At 43.0% G+C, this 25,625-nt stretch overlaps 1 long non-coding RNA gene across 27 annotated transcripts in view; it reads left to right on the forward strand.

Annotated features, from left to right (window-relative positions):
• Window positions 1-25,625, forward strand: part of LOC132207559 (uncharacterized) — a 264,950-nt gene that overhangs the window by 105,856 nt on the left and 133,469 nt on the right. The window lies entirely within an intron of this gene.

Raw genomic sequence — 25,625 nt, forward strand, 5'->3', positions numbered from 1 at the left:
GGGAAGAGACCGGAGCAGCTCGAAGAAACCCACACAGACACGGGGATAAGGTGCAGATTCCTCACAGAAAATCACCTTTGGATGGGATTGAATCCAGGTCCCTGCCACTGTGAAACAGCATGCTACTCACTGAGCCACCATACTGCCCTGTGGGGCACTGGGACTTTTTGAAAAGCCAAGGATACTGGAGAGATTGTGATCAGTGCATCAACTATCACTATAGCTATTACTTTTAATATCCTGGGATGCAGCACTTCGGGCCCAGGGGACCTAATGGTCTTTAACCCAGTTAGTTTCCCTCATATCTTTTCTTTAGGGATAGTTGCTGTTTTATATCCTGTCCTATCATTTGCCCTTTGATTATGCAGGAATTTTGGAACACTGTCAGTGTCTTTTACTGTGACTGTATTCATTTGTGGGACATGTGTGTCACTGCCTGGCCAGTATTTCTTGCCCATCCTGAGTTGCCTCTTGAGAAGGAGATGGTGAGCTGCCTTCTTGAACCACTGCATTCTTCCTGCTGTGGGTTGACCCACAGCGCTATTAGGGAGGGAATTCCGGGATTTTGAGGGGAAGGAATGGCAATGTATTTCCAAGTCAAGATGGTGAGGGACTTGGAGGCGGTGGTGTTCCCATATGTCTGCTGCCCTTGTCCTTCTGGATGGAAGTGGTCTTGGGTTTAGAAGGTGCTGTCTGAGGAGCATTGGTGAATTTTTGCAGTGCATCTTGTAGTTAGTACCCACCGCTGCTACTGAGCATTGCAGATGGAGGGAGTGGATACTTGTAGATGTTGTACTGGCTGCTTTGTCCTGGATGGTGTCAAGCTTCTTGAGTGTTGATGGAGCTGCACTCATCCAGGCAAGTGGGGAGTGTTCCATCGCACTCCTGACTTGTGCCTTTTAGATGGCGGACAGGCTTTGAGGAGTCAGGGGGTGAGTTATTTGATGTGATATTCCCAGCATCTGGCCTCCTCATGTGGCCACTATCTTAATGTGATGACCAGTTGAGTTTCTGGTCAATGGTAACGCCCAGCTGACAGTGAGGGATTCATTGATGGTAACACTCTTGAATGTCAAGAGATGGTCAGAGCCTGGCATTTGTGTGGCGCAAATGTCACTTGGCACTTGTCAGCCCAAGCCTGGATATTGTCCGGATCTTGTTGCACGTGAACTTGGACTGCTTCAGTGTCTGAGAAGTCAAATGGTGCTGAACATTGTGCAAACATCAGCGAACATCCCCACTTCTGACCTTATGATGGCGGGAAGGTCATTGATGAAGTAGCCGAAGATGGTTGGGCCGAGGACACTACCCTGAGGAACTCCTGCAGAGATCTTCTGGAGCTGAAATGATTGACTGCCAGCAACCACAACCACCTTCACATGTGTCAGGTATAACTCCAACCACCGGTGAGTTTGCCTGTGAAACTCATTGATTCCCATTTTGCTAGGGCACCTTGATGCCACACTCGGTCAGATGCAGCCTTGATGTGAAGGGTTGTCGCTCTCACTTCAGCTCTGGAATTCAGCTCTTTTGTCCACGTTTGAACCAAGGCTGTGATGGGGTCAGGAGCTGAGTGGCCACGGCAGAACCCAAACTGGGCGTAACTGAGTAGGTTATTTCTGAGCAGGTGCTGCCTGATAGCACTGTTGATCACACCTTCCATCACTTTACTGATGATTGAGAGTAGACTAATGGAGCAGTAATTGGCTGGCCTGGTTTTGTCCTGCTTTTTCTGTACAGGACATACTTGGGCAATTTTCTACATTGTCAGGTAGATACCAGTGTTGAAACAAACTAGAACAGCTTGGCTCAGGCAGCAGCAAGTTCTGGAGCACAAATCTTCAGTACTGTTGCTGGAATGTTGCCAGGACCCATAGCCTTTGCAGTATCCAGTGTCCCTAACCATTTCTTGATATCACATGGAGTGAATTGAATTGACAGAAGACTGGTATCTGCAATAGTGGGGATCACTGGAGGAGGCCGAGTTTGATCACCCATTCAGCGCTTGTGGCTAAAGATTTCTGCAAATGCTTCAGCCTCATGTTTTGCACTGATGTGCTTGGTTCTTCCATCGTTGAGGATGGGGACATTTGTGGTGCCTCCTCCTCCTCCAGTGAGTTGTTTAATTGTCCATTGCCATTCATGACTGGATGTGGCAGGGCTGCAGAACTTACATCAGATCCATGGTGAGATTGATTAGCTCTGCCTATCACTTGCTGCTTTCGCTATTTGGCATGCAAGTAGTCCTGTTTGGTGGCTTCACCAAGTTGATTCCTCATCTTCAGGTAAGCCTGGTGCTGCTCCTGGCATGCCCTCCTGCACTCTCCATTAAACCAGGATTGATGGTAACGGTTGAGTGAGGGACATACTGAGCCACGAAGGTTGTAGATTGTGCTAGAGTTCAATTCTGCTGCTGTTGATGGCCCACAGCACCTCATGGATGCCCAGCCTTGAGTTGCTAGATCTATGTGAAGTCTGTCCCATTTACTGCAGTGATAGTGCCACACACATGATGGAGGTTGTTCTCAATGTGATGGCGGGACGTTGTTCCACAAGGACTGTGCGATGGTCACTCTTACTGATACTGACATGGACAGATGCAACTGCAGCTGGCAGATTAGTAAGGATGAGGTCAAGTATGTTTTTCCCTCTTGTTGGCTCCCTCACCACGTGCCGCAAACCCAGTCTGGCAGCTGTGTCCTTTAGGATCTGACCAGCTCGATCAGTAGCACTGGTGCTGAGCTACTCTTAGCAGTGGATATTGAAATCCCCCACCCAGAATACATTTTGTGCCCTTGCCATCCTCAGTGCTTCCTCTAAGTGTTGTTCAACATTGCAGAGTACTGATTCAGCAGCTGAGGGAGGACGGTACGTGGTAATCGGCAAGAGCTTTCCTTGGCCATGTTTAACTTGAAGCCATGAGGCTTCATGGGGTCCAGAGTCAATGCTGAGGCCTCCTAGAGCAACACTGTCCTGACTGTACACCACTGTGCCACCACCTCTGCTGGGTCTGTCCTGCCGGTGAGAGAGGACATATCCAGGGATGGTGATGGTGATGGTGGAGTCTGGGACATTGTGTGAAAGATATTATGACTGTGTCAGACTGTTGATTAACTAATCTGTGAGACAGTTCTCCCAATTTTGGCACGAACCCCAAGATGTTAGTGAGGAGGACTTTGCATGGTCGACAGGGCAGTTTCTGCCATTGTCTTTTCTGGTGCCTAGGTCAATGCTGTGTGATTTATCCAGTTTCATTTCTTTGAGTCTAAGTAGTGGTTGGTCCAACTGAGTGGCTTGCGAGGCCATTTTAGAGGGCAGTTGAGAGTCAAGCTCATTGCTGTGGTCTGGAGTCATATGTGGGCCAGACCAGGTGAGGTTGGCAGATTTCCTCCCTTGAAGGACATTAGTGACAATGGATTCATGGTGATCGGTAGATTCTTAAGTCCAGACTTCTTTTAAAAATTAAACTTCCACCATCGAACCCAGGTCCCCAGAACATTTTCTGGGTTTCTGGATTAATAGGTTAATGATAATACCAGTAGGCCTTGAGGACTCATGCAAAGAATTTATTTAACTCTTCAGCCATTTCCTGGTTCCCCAATATTATTTCTCCAACCTCATTCTCTTAGGGGCTTGTATTAACTTTGGCCTGTCCTCCTTTCTATATATTTAACAAAGTTCCAGTTGCCTGTCCTGATATTATTTGCAAGTCCATCCTCAAAGTTTACCTAATCCCCTTCTTTTTTTGGTTGTTTTCTGCCTTTTAAGAATTTCTCGATCCTCTGGCTTGTGATTAATCTTTGCAACATTATATCTATTCTTTCTTTCCATTTGATAAAAGGATCCCTTTGCCTTGTCATGTAGGATAATACGATACAATGTTTTGTTTGTCTTTTCTTGCAATACAGAGTTTTTATAGAACATTACAGCATAGTACAGGCCCTTCGGACCTTGATGTTGTGCTGACCTGTCATACTGATCTTAAGCCCATCTAACCTACACTATTCCATGTGCGTCCATATGCTTGTCCAATGACGACTTAAATGCTCCTAAAGTTGGCGAATCTACCACCGTTGCAGGCAAAGCGTTCCATTCCCTTACTACTCTCTGAGTAAAGAAACTACCTCTGACATCTGTCCTATATCTTTCACCCCTCAATTTAAAGCTGTGCCCCCTCGTGCTCGCTGTCACCATCCTAGGAAAAAGGCTCTCCCTATCCACCCTATCTAACCCTCTGATTATTTGATATGTTTCAATTAAGTCACCTCTCAACCTTCTTTCTCTCTAATGAAAACAGCCTCAAGTCCCTCAGCCTTTCCTCGTAAGACCTTCCCTCCATACCACGCAACCTCCTCGTAAATCTGCTCTGCACCCTTTCCAAAGCTTCCACATCCTTCTTATAATGCGGTGACCAGAAATGTACACAATACTCCAAGTGCGGCCACACCAGAGTTTTGTACAGCTCCACCATAACCTCTTGGTTCCGGAACTCGATCCCTCTATTAATAAAAGCTAAAACACTGTATGCCTTCTTAACAGCCCTGTCAACCTGGGTGGCAACTTTCAAGGATCTGTGTATATGGACACCGAGATCTCTCTGCTCATCTACACTGCTAAGAATCTTACCATTAGCCCTGTACTTTGCCTTCCGGTTACTCCTACCAAAGTGCATCACCTCACACTTGTCTGCATTAAACTCCATTTGCCACCTCTCAGCCCAGCTCTGCAGCTTATCTATGTCTCTCTGCAACCTACAGCATCCTTCATCACTATCCACAACTCCACCGACCATAGTGTCATCTGCAAATTTACTAACCCATCCTTCTGCGCCCTCATCCAGGTCATTTATAAAAATGACAAACAGCAGTGGACCCAACACCGACCCTTGCGGTACACCACTAGTAACTGGTCTCCAGGATGAACATTTCCCATCAACTACCACCTTCTGTCTTCTTTCAGCAAGCCAATTTCCAATCCAAACTGCTATATCTCCCACAATTCCCTTCCTCCACATTTTGTACAATAGCCTATTGTGGGGAACCTTATCGAACCTTGCCGAAATCCATATACACCACATCAAACGGTTTACTCTCATCTACCTGTTTGGTCACCTTCTCAAAGAACTCAATAAGGTTTCTGAGGCACGACCTTCCCTTCATAAAATCACATAATACACCAACTTTGGATGCTTGTATGCTTGCTTGTTTGCTGATCAAAATTAAATAAGTGAAACAATTGCACTGAGGTCACCAATCAGCCAGCACATGACCCTTCCTGTGCATTGGCTGCATGGTTACAAGGAGGAAGAATCAAGTGTCTGGTTCAGCTCAGTGAGACAGAAGCTGTATATTTTGGAAGTTTTGGATTTGACCTTTGAACAGGACAGTTCCATTTATGTATCTAAGTTATATTTATTCACTGTTTCACAGTGGAAGGACACAGTGGAAGGATGGCAAAATGGTCAACTCAAGGATGAATCTTGGGGATGTTTACTAATAATTGCACAGTGTTTAGCATCAACAGCAAGATGTCGATAATACTCGGGCTTGAACTGATGAGTGCCAAATAATGTTTGCACCACAGAGGTGCCAGGCAATGATCATCTCTAACAAGAGAGAATCTCACCATCTTCCTTTGTTGAGTTTCAACACTGAAATTCTGTTATCAACTTCATGGGCGTTACTACTGACTTGAACCTGCATGAGATAAGCCATATAAATACTGTGGCTACAAGAGCACGTCTGGGAATCATGTGGTTAGTATCTCCTCTCGTTTCTCCCCAAAGCTTGTCCATCTCTGACAAGGCAAAGTTGGGAGTGTGATGGAATATGATTGCCTGGATGCCGCAGCTCCAGTAACACTCAAGAAGCTTGATGCCATCCATGCTTGATTGGCACCATTTCCATCACCTCAACATTGATGTTTGTCTACTGCTGATAGACAATGGGGGCATTGTGTACCATCTACAAAATGCACTGCAATAACTCATCTGACAGCAGTTCCCACTGGAAAAACAAGGGTAGTTCACCTGTATTGGGTACGTGTGACTGCAATAAATCAAATAAATCAGATCAAATGCTGGGCCAGAATCCTGGCCATCCCTATCTATCAGCCTTGTGCAGGGTATCTATCCCAGATGAACACTTGCGGTCCATGAAGTTAGTTCAGTGCCTTTGCAACAGTGATAATGTGTGACCAATGTATGCTGGCCTTGCGCAGGACCAACATAGAGCCATACAAATGATATAAACCAGAAGGGAGCCATTCAGCCATCTTTGTCCATACTGACCCATAGACATCTGATGCCTTTTTTAATCCCAAATTGTTACAAACGTACATGGACCTGCAGCACTTAAAGTGCAGATCCAGGTACTTCTTAAAAGAGTTTAGAATCTCTTAGTCCAACACCAATTCAGGCAGCAAATTCCTGACACCCATCACCCTCTGCATAAAACGGATTTTCCCACATCCCCTCTAACCCTTCTGCCACTTAGCTTGACTCTGTAACTGCTGATTTTTGAATTCTCTGCCAAGGGAAGCAGCTTCCTCCTGTCTACACTAACTCTACCCTATCTCTGCCCTTCACTGTTTTGTATACCTCAATCATGTCATCCCTCAGACTTTTCTGTTCCAAGGAAAACAGCCTCATATTTACAATTCTCCAGCTTTGGCAATATTTGAGTAAATCTTTTCTGCACTGTCTCCAGAGTTATTATATACTTCCTGGATTGTGATGAACACAACTGCACACACTACTCCAGTTGTGGCATCATCAGTATCTTGTACAGTTTTATCATGATGTCCTTACTTTGGTAATCTACACTTTTCCCAATGAGGCAAAGCATTCCCTGTGCCTTCATCAGAACATTACTGACCTGTAGTGCTACCTTTAGGAACCTGTTCACTTCCATGCTTAGATCCCCCACTTCATCTACCCCTCTCAGTATGTTCCTATTTATTGTGTATTCCCTTTATGTCCTCATGAAAAGCAATGCATCACACTTGTCAGAGTTGTGCTCCATCTGTTGCTTTCCTGCCTTCTCCGCCAACCCATCTAATATCATTTTGGAACTTGGAGCTATCCTCTGTCCTAGCCACCTTACATCCAATTTTTCAGTTGTCTGCCAATTTACCAATTGTGCCCCCCATGTTCAAGTCTGAATCGTTCATCTATAAAATAAATTAAAGGGGCCCCAAAATCAAGCCCTGTGAAACACCAATGGAAATTGCTTTCTGTTCATAAGCACAGCCATGAACAATTACCCTTGTTTCCTGCCACTAAGCCGATTAGTCAACACATTACTCCGTATCCCATGACCCATGAGCTTTCACTTTTTTGCACTTCTCAGGTGGGACGTTATCAATTGCTTTGCTAAAATCCATGTCGACAAATTCATTGCGCAACCCTCATCGATCCTCCTTGCCACTTTCTTAAAGAATTCAACTAAATTTGTAAGTAATGACCTTACCTTGACAAAGCCGTGCTGACTATCCATGACTAGTCCATGCCTTTCTCAGTTAGTTTATTTGATCTCTCAGATCGATTTTAAAATTTTCCCACCACTAACGTAAGACAAGCAGGCTTTTAATTGTTTGGCATTTCCTTCGTACCCTTTATAAACAATGGAACCACATTTATATTCCTTCTCTAATTGATTTAAAACAAAATTTGCCCTGAGGATGATTAGTTTAGTCTTGCATGTGCTGGTGCTACCCTCCTAATGGAGGAAGGGGGACTTTTCATCCAAATTCCCTACTTGTTTCCTTTGTTTTAATTTTCTTTTCTTGTAAATATTTCACCCAGTTCCCTTTTAAGTGAAGCACTAGATTTTGCTTGAATAATCACTTGCAGTAAAAGCATTCCCTATTCCATTATATGGAAACTTTTCCTCTAACTTTCCCATCATTGTTGTGTGAACAAATCCTGGCCTGAATCACAAGAAACAAACTGTGTCTCTTCAGAATTTTTTTTTGTTTGTTAGGGGTCTTATCTCATGAAAAAACAAAAATCAAGCTCTGTTTTTCTGAAACTGGAACAGCAACATTAGAAGCTGCAAGTTCTTCAGTATGTTTGGGAGATCTAGAGTGAATTGTCCCGGAAACCAGATGTTCCACAACATGGTTCTGTGCTCGTGACCATTGGCCTTGAGATTGGTCTCATCTGTCCAGTATTGGAGAATCAGCCTTTGCCTGCTAGAATAGACCAATCATAAAGTCACCAATTGTAAGAGATGCAGTGTTTACCTTCCCTGCATTTGACCTTACTATTGAAATTTTTTTTACAATTATGTGGCTTCTGTCAGATTCTAGTAACTATTTGGAGCCACAGGTGAGAGCTGGTGAAGGTGAGGATGAACCCAGCATGAGCTGCTCAAAAAAAAAGTGAATCAAACAATTTTTTTTGCCCTCTCTCTTAGTCACTCCAAATCCTCTTGAAGCATCTTTGTATCTTCCTCTCAATTCTCATTTCCAACCAGTGATGTGATTTGTCAGTCACGGTGTTTTTCTGTAAATATGCCCATCTTCATCCTTTGTCCCCATCCACAGATTAGCACATTTAATATGAAGAACATAATATGAAAAACATATAGACCACATCAGATGAATTTCCCTCTTCAATACTTCTGATATCTGATAAATAGAGGCCTTCTAATGGGCATTAACATGTTGTGTCAGCATTGCTTGACTGTTGCTTAAGGTTGCGGTGGTAATTAGTCTTTCTGCATTAAATGTACTTTCAATATTAGAAACTTAAGTGATTGACTACTTCATTGGAACCTAATACAATTATCAGTGTTTTTTTTTGACAGTGCTGATTGATTGGATTTACTAAATGGAAATGTACAGTGTTTCTTTCAAATGGTGATAATTTCTCAATGGAATTTCACGTGCAGGCACTCAGACATGAACTAATGGATAAGGAGGAGACAATCATCACTGCTTTGGATTCAGCCCATAGAAGGGCCAGAGGAGCCGCGCTGACACCTTCATGTTTAAACAGGTCAGCCACTTCATCTATTGCAGGAACAACCACTTTTCTGCAGAACACTTGGCTTTATAGAGGAGTAAGATTTTAGAAATAAAGTAATGCTAAGCTGGAGAGTGAGAAATAATGCAGGGACTCGTATGTTATTTAAAGAAACATGTTACAGCGCATGACAGAAGATTCTGTGACAGTTACTTAGAATTGTTTGTTGTGGGAACAATTGAAAATGTTTCCACTCACCTAGTGATCGTGGTAACTTCAAATTATTAGAAAATTTATAGATCAGCATCTTGAAATATGTTTTTGTTCATTTTCACAAAACGTTACATGACTTTACGTTCTGCAATGTGTTCTTAATTACCATATTCAAAAGCAAAAAGCATGTGTTTACTGTCCTACCATATTTTGGTGATGTATTGATGTGTCTCATTTTCAGAGGACACTTTTCTGCGTGCCACGAGATGTATATCAGCCATACCAAAATGCTGCCTTTGCCTGAGACAGGGAAGATCAACTGACTTTGGGGAAATGGAGAATCATTCATGAATCCAGTTACTTTCTGATCTGACAGCTTTGTGGCATCTGAATGGATAACAATTTGATCTGGTAATCTCAATTGATAGAGTGCAAATGTGTAGTGATGCATTTTGGGAGCTCTGGTAAGTGAAAGATGTTCACAATGACTAGTAGATCCCTAGAGAGCACTGAGAAACAAAGGGACCTTGATGTCCAAAAGCAAGAGTTCATGCCCTCTGCTTCTGGCCTTTCAGGCAAAGTTGGATCCAACACTCCACTGAGTCTTAGATCCCATGAGCTCTTGTTTTGTTGACCAGTCTGCTATCACTGACCTTATCAAAAACATATAGACCACATCAGATGAATTTCCCTCTTCAACACTTCTGATATCTCCTCAATAAAAATTAGATAAAATTTGCAAACCATGGCATTACCTCAACAAAGCCATGCTGACTATCCCCGAACATTCCATGTTTCTCCAAGTGCAGCGACATTTTGTCCCTTAAAATTCTTTCTGATAACTTCCCTACCACCAAGGTTAGACTGGCTTGTAACTTCTGGATCTGTCCTTTCTTCTTTTATATAAAAGTATGAGCGGTCCTCTGGCACCTTAGCTGTGGCCAGAAATGACTTGAAAAATCTTTGCCAGGACCTTTTGATATCTCCTCCCCTGCTTCATAAAGTCATGCAGTATAGAAACAGGCTCACTTGATCAACATCAATGCCAACTAACAAACATCAAACTACTGATCCCATTTACCTGCACTGAGTCATTACCTGCCATACCCTGGCCCTTTAAATGCTCATCTGTTGCTTCTTTAATATTGCAAGCGTATCTGCCTTCTCCACCTTGTCAAGCAGCATATTACATGTTTGTATCACTTTTGGTGAAAACACTTGCCTCAGATCCCCTCTAAATAGCTGACAGTTTACCTGAAATCTATGCCCCCTGACTTAAACTCGTCTACTGGTTCTCACAATCAATCTATGCCTCTCATAATTTTGTATACGTCGATCAGATTTCCCCTCAGCCTCCTCTGCTGCATGGAAAACGCAATTAGCCTACCAGTTTCTCCTCATAAAACTTGCATTCAATCACAAAACAACACCCTGAAACATATACTATCAACCAACCTGGCCAACATCTCTGTCTCCGGCTTGCTACAGTGTTCCAGTGAAGCCCAGCACAAGCAGACAGAACAACACCTCATTTTCTACTTGGGGACCTGACAGCCCTCCAGACTTAACATTGAGTTCTGCAATGTTAGGGCCTAAACTCTCCCATATCCCAGCGCCCCCACCCCACACACCAACCCTCTGCTCTCAGTAACACTGTCTGCCCGTCACAGGGCCCTCACCCCCTCCTCTAAGTAATACTGCCCGTCACAGGGCCCTCGCCCCCCCCCTCTCAGTAACACTGCCCGTCACAGGGCCCTCGCCCCCCCCCCCCCTCTCAGTAACACTGCCCGTCACAGGGACATCACCCCCTCCTCTCAGTAATACTGCCCGTCACAGGGCCCTCGCGCCCCCCTCTCAGTAACACTGCCCGTCACAGGGACATCACCCACTCCTCTCAGTAATACTGCTTGCCATAGGGCCCTCACCTGCCCCTCTCAGTTATGCACTGACTGACTGTCACAGGGCCCTCACCCCCTCCTCTCAGTAACACACTCCGTCACAGTGCCCTCAGACTGTCACAGAGCGCTCACCGCTCCGCTCAGTCACACTGCCATATACAGGGCCCTCACGTGCTCCTCTCAGTAACACTGCCTGTCACAGAACCCTCACGCGATCCTTTCAGTAACACTGCCCATCACAGGGACCTTACCTGCTCCTCTCAGTAACACTGCCCGTCACAGGGACCTTACCTGCTCCTCTCAGTAACACTGACTGTCACAGGGCTCTCACCCGCTCCACTCAGTCACACTACCTGTTACAGTGCCCCTACCCGCTCCTCTCAGTAACACTGACTGTCACAGGGCCCTCACCCGCTCCTCTGTTACACTGACTGACTGTCACAGGGCCCTCACCCACTCGTCTCAGTAACACTGACTGATTGGAAAGGGCGCTCACCCACTCCTCTCAGTAACATCCCCTGACTGTCACAGAGCCCTCACCCACTCCTCTCAGTAATACTGTCTGCCACAGGGCCCTCACCCCCTCCTCTCTTTAACACACTCCGCCACCGTGCCCTCACCCCCTCCTTTCAGTAACACTGCCAGTCACAGGGTGCTCACCCGTTGCCCTCAGTAACACTGACAGACTGTCACAGGGCCCTCACCCGCTCCTCTCAGTAACACTGCCCGTCACAGGGACCTTAGCCGTTCCTCTGAGTAAGACTGCCTGTCGCAGGGCCCTCACCCACTCCTCTCAGTAACACGGCCCGTCACAGGGCCCTCAACTGCTCCTCTTGGTAACTCTGACTATCTCCCGGCCTTAAACCCCTCCTCTCAGAATCACTGACTGAATGTCACAGGCCTCTCACTCCCTCCTCTCAGTAACACTGCCTGTCACAGAGCCCTCATCCGCTGTTCTGAGTAACACTGGCTGACTGTCACAGTGCCCTTACCTTGCCCACTTATCTGAATTAGAGACAATATCAATGTGGTTGCTTTATCAAGAACAAATACGGAGAGAAATTAATGTCACAATCAAAGTGAACTTGATTAGTAAGAGAATGTGATGGAATGTCTTTATTTATTTAATATAAGTATGTTATTACTGATTTTATGACCTGAAGTCACAGCCGTATTCAATCAGCTTCACTGTCTATATTTGCAACTCATTGACATAAAGTATTTAGTGACGTTCAAAATTGATCCCAATGTTTCCTAATCAGATTTTTTGAAAAGCCAGTGCCAGACTTTGTGAATAACAATACCTGACACCAGGTTCATAGCTAAAACAAAAGATTTTACAGTTTATGAACAATATAGTATCTTTTTTAAAAAAAGTTAAGCAAAAAGGTATTCTGACGAACGCCTATGACTTAAACATCATCTTTTTTGATTCTAGCCCCAATTCTAGCAAAGACAGAGAAAGACAGACAAACAGATTATAATTAAGGAATGTATCAAAGAGAAAAAACTAAATCAAGTGTAACTGGCCAGTTTACTTAACCAGACTGCATGATCTTTAAAATGGAAAGAACTGTGGATGCTGCAAATCAGGAACAAAAACAAAGCTGCTGGAAAAGCTCAGCAGGTCCAGCAGCATCTGTGAAGGAAAAAAAGAAGTAAGATTTCAGATCTGTTAACCCTTCTTCTGATCAGGTCTGAGGAAGGGCCACCAGATCTGACATCGTACCTCTTTTTTGCCTTCACAGATGTTTTCAGACCTGCTGAGCTTTTCCAGAAATTTTGTTTTTGTCCATCATCTAAAATCTCACAGTCAGATGAGATTGTATGTTAAGTTAAAATCTGAACAATCTACAGATGCTGTAAATCAGAAACAAAAACAGAAGTTGCTGTAAAAAACCAGCAGATCTGGCAGCATCTATGGAGAGAAAACAGAGTTAACATTTTGGGTCGTATTACCCTTCCTCAGAATTCCTTATTTCTAAGTGTCACAGGATCTGAAACGTTAATTCTAACTTCTGTCCATAGATGCTGCCAGACTCGCTGAGCATTTCCAGTAATTTCTGAGCTTCTGTCTTGGTTTCTGAAAACATTGAGCTATGCAAATACCTTTCAGTAGGCTTTGGGGGATATTTAATTATTACTTGTAACAGAGGACCTCTTAACTTAGAATAAGTTGATAATGGGAGGACAACCAGTTGGCAATCAAATCTCTGTCCTGTAGCTTTTGCAGGGACAATCCTTCTGATTTAAAGACAGTTCAATATTGGTTTCTCTTTGCTAATGACTCATCAATAGAGTTTTCTTGGAAGAAGAATTGACCTGCAATTAACATCCAGACCTAGCCTCATAAACAAATATCAAATTGTTTCTTCTTTTTTCACATAAGCTGCTGCTCACAGTCCAAAGGTCACTCTCAGCTCACAGTTCACAGCTCCAAACCAAAAATGATAATGAACTTAAGTACTAGGAGGAGTAAGACAATTCAGCTCCTTGAGCCCCGCTGTTTGATATGATTGTGGTTGATCTTATCTCTGCTGCAACTTCAGTTTCCTACCTGCTCTCCATAATTCTTGAACCCATTATGAACTCAAAAATCGTTCTATCTCCTCTTCAAATTTGCTCAATGTCACAGCCCTCCAATGCCTTCTCAGGGAGTGAATTCCAGAGATTCATGACCCTTCCAGTGTAGAAATTTTTCATCATCCCTTTAAACCTTCTTTCCCTATGCTAAAACTATGACCTCTTGTTCTACTGCCCGCATGAGGAACCATCCTTTCCACGTCAACTTTATCAATCTGCTTGAACATATTATATCCCTCAATTAGATCCCTTCTCATTGTTCTGAACACCTGAGAATGTAGGCCGAAACTACTCTGTCTGTCTTCAGACGCATTCTCGTCTCTGGAATCATCCTGGTGAACCTCCACTGGACTGCCTCCAATACAATGACATCTCTCCTTAAGTAAGGAGACCAGAACTGTACACAGGGCTCCAGGTGTGGACTCACTAATGCCTTGCATAGTTGCAGCGACCTTCTTTTGTATTTGTATACTCTCTTTCTTGAGCAACAAATGCCAAAATTCCATTTCCCTGCCTTAATACCTGCTGTACCTGCTTACTGAGTTTCTGTGATTCATAAAACTAAAAAAAATGAAGGTTTCAATGCTGTTAAAATGAAATCCATCCAAGTAAAATTAAAATAATGATAAGAGGACATTAATAGAAAATGAAAACATTTTTCTCTCTCTGGAGAGCAATATTGAACAGGCTTCACATAATAATGTTATTTGTGAGCTTGGATTCTATACTGGAGGAATGCTGCGCAAGTTTTAAGTTTGAATTGTCCACCTATACCGTGTGTAGTGAGAAGGACAAGACGTGGGTTTTAATCTAATAATTTTCTGTGTTCTTCTGTTATAAATATACATAGGCATCCGTTTGTGAGCATTTTCAGTAATTGAATACCACAGTAAAGAGAACGAAAATTTATCTCACCCTGGAATCTGAATTGTCCAGTATCACCATCAACTGGGATCATAACACTTGTCATTTCAAAGGCCAAACCTGATATTACCACTCGATTCCTCAACTAAAATGGAATTTGATTCATTCAGTTGTCATACATGAATGACCTTGATAGTGTGTTGTAAATTATAAAGTGAAACAAAATAGCCCTTCACCATTTTTCTTGTAAAGCAAATCCATCATATTCGATTGTTGTAGTGGTATAAAACACTAGTAAGTCACACATTGCAAAGTCCTCCTGAATGTGAGCCAGACATTTACATAGATCTGTGGTTAACCTCAAGAGGCAACCCAATCTTGTATTTGTTTCCTTTTTAGGCCACTTTTCTGACAACAAAGACTTCACCAGTCTCCTTAAACAGCTGAGATCAGACTAATTACAAAGCTCTATTTTGTCCATAACCTACCCTTGATCAATGCTAAAGAAGATACACTAGCATTTAAATAAAATTGTATTTATAGAGTCAGAGAGTGATACAACACGAAACAGACCTTTCAGTCCAATTAGTCCATGCTGACCATAATCCCAAACTAAAGTAGTCCTGCCTGCCTCCTGCGCTCGGCCATATCCCTCCATTCATGTACTTACCTGGATGTCTTTTAAATAGTGAAACTGTACCCGCATCCACCAATTCTTCTGGAAGTTCATTCCACATATGAACAATCCTCTGTATAAAAATATTGCCCCTCGTTTCCTTTTTAAATCTTTCTCCTCTCATCTTAAAACTATGCCCCATAGTTTTGAAATCCTCCACAGTAGGGAAAAGACATTTGGCGTTCACCTTATCTAGATCCCTCATTATTTTATAAACATTCATCGGGTGACCCCGAAACCTCCTAAGATGCAGTGAAAAAAGCCCCAGTCTATTCTCACCTTAAATCTCAAAACCTCCATTTCTGGCAACATCCTGGTAATTATTTTCTGAACCCTCTCCAGCTTAATAATATCCTTCCTTGAACACCGACCAGAATTGGACACAACAGTTTAGAAGAGGCCTCACCAATATCCTGTACAACTTCAACATGGCATTCCAACTCTTCTCCTCAAAGGTCTGAGTCATGAAACACCTTCTTAACTACCGAAAGAACTACAGATGCTGTAAATCGCGAACAAAAACAAAGTTGCTGTCAAATCTCAGGAAGTCTGGCAGCTTCTTTGAAGGAAAAAACAAAGTTAACGTTTCGGGTCTGGTGACCTTTCCTCAAAACTGGCATTTCCCCTCTTTGCTGTCCACTGTACCACCGATTTTGGTATCATCTGCAAACTTACTAACCAGGCCTTCTATATCCTCATCTAAATCATTTATATAAATGACAACCAAAAGCAGACCCAGCAATGATCCCTGTGGAACACCGCTGGCAACAGGCCTCCAGTATGGAAAACTTCCTTGCATCACCACTCTCCATCTCCTGCCTTTTATCCAATTTTGTTTAGTTTCTACTTAATTAATATTCCAGTAATAAACATCCCTGATGAGCTGCGGAACGGTCACCGCACCCGAAACGTTAACGCTGTTTTTGTTTTCCATCACAGATGTTGCCAGACCCGGTGAGCTATTCCAGCAACTTTGTTTTAGTTCCTGATGAGCTGCGACTTTGTACTTGACTGATTTCCAACATCAAAAGTTCTAAAGGTTGGAAGAGATTGGTTTACCTTGACTTCCTAGCTTGAAAATGTGCCTTTTATGCAAAGAAACTGTACTCTGGGACAGTGGTTTTTCAGATTTACCTGCAGGTCCAGCTGTGAATCGGAGTTGAAGTAGTTGCAAGCACTGATGAATAGGCAGCTATTTAGCCTCTGGATGGAATCCTGTGGAAGCGACGAGGGTCTAGGTCATTGACTCGAGAACTGATGAGGGAACGGCTTGCCCCAACCAGCTTCCCTTCAGGGGAACGCCAGCCTCAGGTCGCTCCCCTCAAGGGGTATGTCATCCTGACCTTGCTCCTCTCATGCGTAGGCAGCTACATCTTTCTCCCCTCTGGCACATAATAGACCGGTGGAAAACCTGGTGGGATGTCGTCACTTTCCATGAGCGGTTGGCTAACCAGAACCCAGCATGTGTACTAAGCAGCAGTGTCACTTGGGAGGTGATGATCTCTGTTACCATTGGCAACCAACCTACGATTATTGCTCGATCTCGGACCAGGATTGAGTGAAACACCATTAGCACGCCACTTCCCCTTCTTGATGTTGCACATTGAATGCCTTTGAAAGCCTGTTACATTTCTTAATGGTGACTCCCCTGCCCACTGTTGACTCAATACCAGTTGTTGTGGGATGATGTATGTGTACGTCAGTTGCTCAATTGGGGACTTTAACTCGCAATGAAGTTGGGAAGTTATGCACAAGTCTTCTCACCATGGATTTAATCTGGCTCTAAGCAGAATTGTAGGTGGTGCCATCCTTCCACCTGATTAAATGTCCTCTATTTTCAAACTTGCCACAAGGGAAAGTACAAAATCCCGCTGTTTTTGTTATCAATTCATGGTTTTTAATTTTGCAATCAGTGTCGTAAGCAGCAGATTAGTTCAGTCCTTGTGAAATTGAAGGCAATGCAACACTTTAATTGGTCACTTTTTAACATGGCAGGTTCTCAGACTGAGGAAATGGTGAATGTTGTTGATCTTTAATGCAATATAATGGAGGAGAGAAAAATCTGGACTATAGAGCCCACAGGAAGAAAATTATAATCTGTCAGTGCTGCCTCCATTAGAACAATGCCAAGTAAATACCCGTCCCCATATCGAACAATAGAAGTTTCCTGCATATCAGAACATACCCATTGAGTGGGGAACTGATGAATAATGCAGGAGCACCATCGGATTGAAATACTTTTATTCTAAGAATTTCAGAACATGCTGGGATTTTTATAGCAAGCAATACTTGTGATGGAATATTCTTTTAATGTCAAAATGCTGCAACAGTTTGGAAGAACCAATATTAAATGGATATTATTGCAGATAATATATGTGAATTAAATAAAATTGTTTGCTTAAAGTATTTTGTAATTCGAATTGAATGTCGCATTTTTGTATCTTAGTTGTCTTCTGTTTCTAATTTTTCTTATTTTTATAGAGCAGGTATTGTCCTGGTCACTTGTAATGCTGCCAATTCAAGATTAACTACATGGATGGTCTCTATCAGTTGCTTAATCCCCGATGTCAGTTTGCAATCCTGAATCCAAGATTGTCACTTCATCTTTCAATTCTGTGTATAATCAAAGTCTGAGATCAACAGCTTTCATTTTACTATCTGGAAGTCAATCAGTGCAGATTTTGTTTGTAAACAAGCGTTCTGTATGTAAAACTGCTTCGTTTAATTAGATTAGTTAGTTAAGATTCATTTTAATGAAATGAATCATAACTAAGCTTCATCTCTTCCTCATTCTGATTCTGAACACATGGTATGTCACGCAATGGCAATTCAATTTTGCATTGGTGCCGGTTCAAACCATGTGTTTTCCAACTACAGATTGATACAGATGAAATTGTACCATTTCCTTTTTAGTACCATTCTCACCATACAGTGTTTCTGTTCATTACGTTTCTGTGCACAGTTCTGAACCAGTCCCCTTGCCCCTGAGCTTGCCAAATGTCTCAATGTTGTCATGACATTGTCAAAGAATTCATTCCTTGGTAGATTCAGAGATAAATTAATGTAACCTAGTATGTGTTAATGCCTCTGCTGTAATCGGGCGAAACACTCAGGCCATTGTCTTAATTTTTCTCTCTTGTATTTATATTGAAATGTTGACCATGCCATTTGCTCCACTTACTGGAATTGGACTTGTTACAGAAGTGCTGAACGTCAACTTGCCAAATACAATTGGATGAAAAGTATGAGGCCAATCAGTCTCTTGAAACACTTTCTCTATGCAATCAACATAACAACATTCATTGACAATGAAAAATTACGTACGTGCTTCAGAAGATTAGATTTGAAACAGAGATTTGTGAATATGAATGGAGCTATATATGTCCCCATCTCAGGCACCAACCTCAAGTTCACCTGGACTATCTACAACACCTCTGTCACCTTCCTGGACCTCTCTGTCTCCATCTCAGGTAACCACCCAGAAACCGATATCCATTTCAAGCCCACCGACTCCCACAGCTACTTAGAATACACCACCTCCCACCCACCTTCCTGCAAAAATTCCATCCCCTATTCCCAATTCCTTCACCTCCGCCTCATCTGCTCCCAGGATGAGGCATTCCATTCCCGTACACGTCAGATGTCCTTGTTTTTCAACGACTGCAACCCCCCACCCCCCCACCCAACCACACACAGTGGTCAAGAACCATGTCTCCCACATTTCCTGCAACTCATCCCTCACACCTCATCCCCGCAATAAGCACCAAAAGAGAACCCCCTCATCCTCTCATACCACCCTACCAACCTCTGGATACAACGCATCATCCTCCAACACTTCCACCATCTGCAATCTGACCTCACCACCAAAGACATTTTTCCATCCCCACCCTTGTCTACTTTCTGGAGAGACCACTCTCTCCATGACTCCCTTGTTGGCTCCACGCTTCCCTCCAACCCCACCACACCCGACATTTTCCCTGCAACTGCAGGAAGTGCTACACGTGCCCCCATACCTCCTCCCTCACCCCCATCCCAGGCCCCAAGAAGACTTTCCACATCAAGCAGATGTTCAACTGCACATCTACCAATCTGGTATACTGCATCCGCTGTACCCGTTGTGGACTCCTCAACATCGGGGAAACCAAGGAGAGACTTAAGTGTTCTGCAAAGCAGTCCCTATGCTCGGTTCACAACAAACAACTGCACCTCCCAGTCGCGAACAATTTCAACTTCCCCTCCTATTCCTTCGACGACATGTCCATCCTGGGCCTCCTGCAGTGCCACAACAATGCCACCCGAAGGTTGCAGCAACAGCAACTCATATTCTGCTTGGGAACCCTGCAGCCCAATAATATCAATGTGGATTTCACAAGCTTCAAAATCTCCCCTCCCCCTACTGCATCCCAAAACAAGCCCAGCTCGTCCCCGCCTCCCTCACCTGTTCTTTCTCTCACCTATCCCCTCCTCCCACCTCAAACCACACCCCCATTTCCTTCCTACTAACCTCACCCCTTGACCTGTCCATCCTCCCCGGACTGTCCTATCCTCTCCCTACCACCCCACCCACACTCACCTCTACTAGCTCCACCTCTTCAACTTGTCTGTCTCCTCTCCAACTATCTTCCCCTCTATCCATCTTCGATCCACCTCCCCCTCTCTCCCTATTTAGTTCAGAATCCTCTCCCCCTCCCCCTTTTCTGATGAGGGGTCTCGGCCCAACATGTAAGCTTTTGTGCTCCTAAGATGCTGCTTGGCCTGTTGCGTTCATCCAGCTGCACACTTTGTTATCTCTATATCTCGTAACAACCACATTGAGTGAGTTCTAGAGCGAATTGTGCAGGGTAGACTTAGGGTTTATCATTCTAACTTGCCAGTCCTGAAAGATGAAACTTGGTTTGTGTTGGATGTTTGTTTTAATAGCTATGAAAGATATCCTGAAAGGATATGTCAAATCTTTTGTTGAGAATTTTACCCATTTAGTCGCTCTAATCTTTTTCCTTTTTTAAAGTTTCCTTGGTAGTCATAAATTTCAAATATCTGCACAATTTTATTTGGCTTTGTATTGGTTCTCTGAGATTTTCTGTTAATGGCTCCATGACCTGCTAGCTCATTACAGAATTTATCATTGATGTGCCTGTAACAAAATCTTTAGTCTTATACTATATATTCCCAATTTCAGGATAAAGTCCAGAGAGACCTTTTAAAGGAAAGGGGTTTCGAAAGAAAACTTCAGTTCCAACGATCAAAGTCATGAATAGTTGATAAATTATTTGCATTTCATATTTCCAGAACCTAACCCGGAAGAGAGAGCCCAGAGAATTGCCAAAGCTGTCCTCAAACAGTCAACAGAAGTGAAGGAAAATTGGGAGCAATTGAAAATCCATGCAAGCAACTGGCAGAAACAGGTGGAAAAGGCATTGGAGAAACTTCAAGAACTGCAGAAAGCTCTGGATGATCTTGAGGCTCGTGATAACAGCTGAGGGGGTCCACACTGATTGGCAACCTGTGGGTGACCTGCTTATTGACTCATTGCAGGATCACATTGATAAAACCAAAATAAGTGCAATTACATTGCACTTCACTTATGAACAGATGTAACTGCAATGTTGTATCGAGACGATCAGTAATATGAGTACTTAAGTAATATTGATTGAATGGTTGTTAACTTAATTTGAAAATTAAAACTTAGTTGAGCATGCCTTCTGATGATATCACATCGGTAATATTAGTATAATTGAGGATTCTATTAGTCAGTGACATCAGCTGAGTTATCTGCTTGTTGCTATGTTATCAGGATTAAAGGTAAAGTCTTAGCACGCCATTTGGCCACTCCTTAGAGAGAGACAACTGGTTATGATTTAACCTGAAGATCACCATGCCTCGGGCAAGTAGAGGGGTTGAGGCAAAGATCCTTTGTGGTAAGCTCACTGGTGTGGCAATTGAGCCCTCTCTGCAGGGCATCACTTTGCATCACAAACCAACCGTTCAGCCAACTGAATTTGAATGGAGCTTAGGATTGTAGAGTAATCCATGCAATTGTATTTTTTTGAATGAATGTTTCTAACTGGGACTCTCTCACTGGCAAACTTTTTAAAAGCCAGCTCAGCCATACAGGTTAGATGAGTTCCTGATCTCAGCTGAATTTTTTGATCTGGGGTGGGTCAGCGTTAGGAGTTCAGTGATTGGAATGAATTCTCATTAAATTAGCGAGAGGGATACTACACGTGAATAGACCGATGTTTTGAAAAGAGGATGAGATACGAGCAAAAGTTTAATTGATGGAGAAGACCAGCCACAATCATCATCAACGGTGGAGCAGGCTTGAGCAGCCATGCAACATTGTGCTGCCGCTATTTGACTTGCTCCGTGAAGAGGAAGGAAAAGGGTCAAAGTTTCAAAAATGCTGAAGACCACATCATTCTACAACCTCAAAATTTGATTGTGTTCAGCATATTCTCACTACTGGTACCCCTCTTTCCTGGTCTATCATCTCAGCAGCTCTACTCTGCCCAAAAGCTGGTTACCAGTGACATTTTTGAAGGCTCTTCCCAAGTCTGAAAATCATTTTTGTTACGTAGAATCAGAGTTGGCGTGTGGAAGGAGGTCTTCTGGCATATCATAGCTCTTTGAAATAACTCCCCAATTCATCCCTGTCTGCTGTGCAATGTCTTCAACCACTTTATATCTCTTTAATGGAGGCAAAGTTTTGAAGGCATCTGAAAGGAGTATTAACGATCCCAGAATACAACTGAGCCTTATTAAGTTCTTAGTTCTGATGATCAAGAGCTTGATCAAAGAGGATTGTTTTAAAAAGTGCCTTAAAAGAGGAAAGGTACAGCGGCGAAGAGGTGGAGGAAGTCTCTTGTTGGGTTTGAAGTCTACACAATTAAATGTTTGACAACCAGTAGTGGGCCATTTAAAATCAAGAGTGGGCAAGAGGACATAATTAGACGAGTGCAGATATCCTGAAGTATGGTTGGACTGGTGGAGATTACCAAAATAGCGATAGGCGTAGCCAAGGAACGATGTGTAAACAAAAATGAGAATTTAATAAATTTACTGTTAATAGTATCAGTGAGTTAGAAAGTACGGAGAATAGGATTTGTTTCAAGATGAGACTCAGGCAGTGGAGTTTTAGATGACCTCATAACACTCTTGGTCACCTGTAGAGAGTTATTATCTGACACTCCACTCAAGCCAATTCTATGATCTTTTGATCTTTCTGCTTATAAATTGTGTGTCTGTGTGGTCACCTCACTAACTGCACCTGGTGAAGGTGGCTGCACTCCAAAAGCTTGTGTGATTTCAAATGAACCAGTTGGACGACAAGCTGGTGTCATGTGACTTCTGACTTCAAACAGTTATAGAATATGTTTTCAATCCTACCTTGACTTGATAATAAGACATCTTCCTAAAATTTATAAAATGAGAAGTATGTCTAACCCTGAGCCTTAGAGTGTTTTAGATGCCATGGGCAAATGTGGGACTCCAGCAGGGAATGCATTGGAATTGTCAGGTCCAGAAGTGAAGTAGTTCCAGATGAAGGTTTCACTGCTAATGAGCCAAGACAAGAGACAGGTAGAGAGTATTAAAAAGATGTAAAGAGACAGCTTTAGGGATTGCATGAATGTGTGGTCGGACCACAAACAGTGGTCTTCCCAGTTTTAAATTGTTGTCTCCACATCGTTCCGCAACTTCATGTTCTGTTCAAAGGGCATTACTGACAAGAACGCAGAAGTTAGCTTGTCAATATATCTTGATTTTTCCACCATGTTCTCCAATTATGAACACCACATGTGCACTGTACAAAGTGAACCATTCAAACCTTAAAAGGAAATGTTCAAATTGTGGAATATAAAGTTAAATTTATTTTATTGAAAATTTAAATAAATTACATGAGGGTTTGACCAAGACCGAAAGGAATTAGATGGAACACCAGCTGAATAAAACAAGCAGTAGTAAGGTGGTATTAGCTGGATGTTCCTGAAGAAAGAGAACGCAGCCAACCTTTCTTCCATAAGGGGGATTAATTGTGTGGTGTCAGACACAGTTCCTTCTGTCTTTACTGTCTGACTGTACTATGGTTGTAATATTTCCTTTTTAAAAGGCTCAGGGTTAGACATATTTCTCATTTTATAAATTTTAGGAAGTTGTCTTATTATCAAGTCAAGGTAGGATTGAAAACATATTCTATAACTGTTTGAAGTCAGAAGTCACATGACACCAGTTTGTCGTCCAACAGGCTCATTTCAAGTCACACAAGCTTTTGGAGTGCAGCCCCTTCATCAGGTGCAGTTAGTGAGGTGACCACACAGACACACAGTTTATAAGCAGAAAGATCAAAAGATCATAGAATTGGCCTGAGTGGAGTGTCAGATAATAACTCTCTACAGGTGACCAAGAGTGTTAGAGGCAAGTAAAGTGTTTATGAAGTCAATGTCAGTGCTGTGCTGTCATGATAATCGGGCAGCGCAACAGGAATGTACAAAAGGTGACATCTCAGGTCAGACTCTGACTTGTAGTTTAGAGGCTTGTGTTCAGAATCTGTCTTAGAGTTTTAAGCTTTATTTCCAAAGCAGGAATTTATAAGATACCACACTGACTGTAACTACAAGTTGTGTGTTTCTTCAACAAAACATCTGCAAATAAACAGACATCCTGGATGAAGACTTATTATCTGACACTCCACTCACACCAGTTGTATGATCTTTTGATCTGTTTGCTTATAAATTGAGTGTCTGTGTGTTTTCCTCTCTGACTGCACCTGATGAAGGGACTGCATTCCAAAAGCTTGTGTGATTTCAAATAAACCTGTCAGATTATAACCTGATGCCATGTGGCTTCTGACTTTGTCCATCCCAGTCCAACACCAGCACCTCCATATTGTAAGTGTTTGGAACTAAGTCAGTGCAACAGGTATATGTCGAACATTTGACTTCGGAAGGATGCCTCGTGTCGACAAATTCATTAATAACAAAGGATTTCTCCATTATGCCATCTATTGTAACATGCTACGTCTCACAGTCATAATGAAAGGATGCCCACTTCAATTTAGCAGCGCCAAGAACAGTTATGGACATTTTTAGCATGGGAGGAGGCCATTCAGCCTATTTTATCTGTACCAGCTCTCTCCCAGAGCAACAAAATTAATCCTTTTCTCGAACTCATTCCACCTATTTCACAGAATTGAAATATATAGGTACATACTTAGGACATTTTAACATCAAGTGAGCAGTTCTCGCACTTCACATTGTCACTAAAAATTGAAAACGTGACTTACAAAGAGAGAGTTTATTTTGTTCTGTTGTGATGATGAAGAAGATGCAAGTCAAAGTGCTGGAACTGGCCTCTTGAACTTAGAAACTTTTAAATGTGTATAAAATGAATTCTGTGCGCATCTACTAAAAGCAGCTTTATGGAAGGAAAAGGGTACCAAAGAAGATTTGGTGTATTGTACTTTACCCTATTATACTCCAACCTGTGAAAACAGAACTCTACGACTGTGTGTTGCGTTCTGAGAGGTTGCTATCTTGTTTGAATTTACATTGCTCAGTAGAGGCCTATTTTCCCAACAGCAAAATTGGTAATCCAGAAAGAAATGGATATTGGTTTCTCGCATTTGTTAGCTCTAAGTGTCTGTGTAAAGTTTGAGTACAGTTTCCTTCTGTACAGGTGCTTAACCTGCTTTTACAGTTTGAACATTTATTATGCTAATGAAAATTTTTTGAATGGTTTCACCTCCAGTTTTCTTCTTTATGCCTATTTGGTATTTTTTCAGGGTAAGGATGACCTGCAAAATCTGACATTGGGTTTTGAAAGACATCAGCCTTTATTTTAGAGAGATAATGGGAACTGCAGATGCTCGAGAATGCGAGATAACAACGTGTGGAGCTGGATGAACACAGCAGGCCAAGCAGCATCTCAGGAGCCCAAAATCTGACGTTTCGGGCCTCGACCCTTCATCAGAAAAGGGGGAGGTGGAGAGGGTTCTGAAATAAATAGGGAGAGGGGGGAGGCGAATTGAAGATGGATAGAGGAGAAGATGGTGGAGAGGAGAGTATGGGTGGGGAGGTAGGGAGGGGTTAGGTCAGTCTGGGGAGGCCGGACAGGTCAAGGGGGCGGTATGAGGCTCGTAGGTAAGAAATGGGGGTGCAGCATGAGGTGGGGGGTGCAGATAGGTGAGAGGAAGAATAGGTTAGGGAGGCAGGGACGAGCTGGGCTGATTTTGGGATGCAGTGGGAGGATGGGAGATTTTGAAGCTTGTGAAATCCACATTGATACCATTGGGCTGCAGGGTTCCCAAGCGGACGATGAGTTGCTGTTCCTGCAGCCTTCGGGTGGCATCATTATGGCACTGCAGGAGGCCCAGGATGGACATGTCATCTAAGGATTGGGAGGGGGAGTTGAAATGGTTCGTGACAGG

The sequence above is a fragment of the Stegostoma tigrinum genome, unplaced genomic scaffold (genome assembly GCF_030684315.1).
Source record: "Stegostoma tigrinum isolate sSteTig4 unplaced genomic scaffold, sSteTig4.hap1 scaffold_100, whole genome shotgun sequence".
NCBI lineage: Eukaryota > Metazoa > Chordata > Chondrichthyes > Orectolobiformes > Stegostomatidae > Stegostoma > Stegostoma tigrinum.